The following is a 2,846-nucleotide window of genomic DNA, read 5'->3' on the forward strand; positions in this document are numbered from 1 at the left end:
CAGGAGGTAGATGGGAATGGCCTTCCCAGCACAGGAAAAGCGGCAGAACGTGGACAATGATGCAGTTGGCCAAAAAGGGCGTATGCGCTTTTTCCTGAATATATTCAGGAAAAAACGCATACGCCCTTTTTGGCCAACCAAGCACCCGGGGAGAGCAAATCGGCACTACAAAGAAATCTCACTCCCCCCCCCGGGCAAAAGAGCCATCCGGAAAATGTCTAAAAACCAGAAAGGCAGGACAGGCCAAGGAGATAAGGGAGCCTTGTTCAGTTGCCGGGAGGGACGCAAAATGCCAACAGCCACTCTGGAGAAGCGTATGCTCGTTCCTAAAACACGTACAGAAGAGAAACACAGAGCATAGGGCACCTCCACACGTGGGCCTATATCTTGGGAAAACTAAAAATCAACCAGACACAGGCACCCCAAAGTTTAGGGCTTCTCTCTTTACAACAACCTCGACTTCGGGACACCCTTCATCTGCCGGGGAAGAGAGAAATGGACCAAGAATTTGTGCTACTTAGGTACGAGAGAATATCCCTCAGCCATGGAATCCATGTCATAAGGCTGGTTCCAGCATAATGAGTGGATTGAGGTACGATGATGCTAAGTGAAATCTGTCCCACAGAAAAAGAAACTTGGGATATCACTTAGAGAGGGAATGTACAAATCGCTACCCACGACCCGAATGACAAAAGAGAACAGACTCACGCTTTTCGAAAACACACTTAGGCCTGCTTAAGCGGAAAGGTGAGGTGGCGTGATGCATACAACACGACTTGGAAATGAGCACAGATACCGGTCGGAAAAGCAAATATATAATAGACACCACCTACTCCTTGCTCAGTGAACAGGACTCAACAGCTCCTATTCATCACAGAAGAATATATCAGACTCGTAAGCATCTGAAAACCTAAGTATTGATATCTCTCTGTAAGTGAATCAAGTGTGTGTCAAGCGGCATCAACACAGCACTGAAAATCAGCTAAAGCCCATTCTAAAAGTACATTTCCAAAACACAGAAGAAAGAAGCACGGTGAGAGGGAGGGAAATTCGGCCAAAAGGCGTTCAGTGGCTGTGATGCAACCAGGATTGACCACATCGACACCCACAGCGGCAGAAGACATAAGGCTGGATACTCCTCAGGCTGAGAGGATTGCTGAGGTTGGAGGAGCAAAGGCAGAGCCTCTAGAGTTATCCTGCGTGCTACCCATTCCATGGGTCCCACCTCTCCAGGTTCAAGGCAACTTTCCTACAGCCAAACCACTCATGGGAATCCCAGGGGATGGTACACCGTGTGATCGGGAAAGCTTTCGAAAGCGCACCTCATTTTTCACCTCCGGGTGCTAGCGTCCGCCATTCCAGCCGCTTGACTAACAATTCGCCCACTTGCAGGATCAGCGTCTTGACACTCCTCTTTCGTAGTCTCTGCAAGTGGTCCGAAGGATGACCTGGAAGAGGGGCAACCAATGAGAGACCAGCTGGCGGTGTTCGGACAGGCCCACGTCACTCTAATTTCACGAAGAGGAATTCACCAAAGGCTCGGCCTGCCTCGCCGCAAGCACAACAGGGCCTGAAGCAATCTGGCGCTATTGCGGCCAGCTCACACCAAAGCGAGCTGCCAAACGGAGCTCTGGGGCACTGCACTTCACAAACCTGCCGAGCTCTAAATGATAACACTCGTCCAAAAACATACTGAGGTAAGGCCACGAAGGGGATTTGAACGCAAGGCAGAATTGCACGAAACGGAGTTCAGGAGGTAGATGGGAATGGCCTTCCCAGCACAGGAAAAGCGGCAGAACGTGGACAATGATGCAGTTGGCCAAAAAGGGCGTATGCGTTTTTTCCTGAATATATTCAGGAAAAAACGCATACGCCCTTTTTGGCCAACCAAGCACCCGGGGAGAGCAAATCGGCACTACAAAGAAATCTCACTCCCCCCCCGGGCAAAAGAGCCATCCGGAAAATGTCTAAAAACCAGAAAGGCAGGACAGGCCAAGGAGATAAGGGAGCCTTGTTCAGTTGCCGGGAGGGACGCAAAATGCCAACAGCCACTCTGGAGAAGCGTATGCTCGTTCCTAAAACACGTACAGAACAGAACCACAGAGCATAGGGCACCTCCACACGTGGGCCTATATCTTGGGAAAACTAAAAATCAACCAGACGCAGGCACCCCATAGTTTAGGGCTTCTCTCTTTACAACAACCTCGACTTCGGGACACCCTTCATCTGCCGGGGAAGAGAGAAATGGACCAAGAATTTGTGCTACTTAGGTACGAGGGAATATCCCTCAGCCATGGAATCCATGTCATAAGGCTGGTTCCAGCATAATGACTGGATTGAGGTACGATGATGCTAATTGAAATCTGTCCCACAGAAAAAGAAACTTGGGATATCACTTAGAGAGGGAATGTACAAATCGCTACCCACGACCCGAATGACAAAAGAGAACAGACTCACGCTTTTCGAAAACACACTTAGGCCTGCTTAAGAGGAAATGTGAGGTGGCGTGATGCATAAAACACGACTTGGAAATGAGCACAGATACCGGTCGGAAAAGCAAATATATAATAGACACCACCTACTCCTTGCTCAGTGAACAGGACTCAACAGCTCCTATTCATCACAGAAGAATATATCAGACTCGTAAGCATCTGAAAACCTAAGTATTGATATCTCTCTGTAAGTGAATCAAGTGTGTGTCAAGCGGCATCAACACAGCACTGAAAATCAGCTAAAGCCCATTCTAAAAATACATTTCCAAAACACAGAAGAAAGAAGCACGGCGAGAGGGAGGGAAATTCGGCCAAAATGCGTTCAGGGGCTGTGATGCAACCAGGATTGACCAC

This window comes from Kogia breviceps, chromosome 9, assembly GCF_026419965.1.
Source record: "Kogia breviceps isolate mKogBre1 chromosome 9, mKogBre1 haplotype 1, whole genome shotgun sequence".
Classification (NCBI taxonomy): Eukaryota; Metazoa; Chordata; class Mammalia; order Artiodactyla; family Physeteridae; genus Kogia; species Kogia breviceps.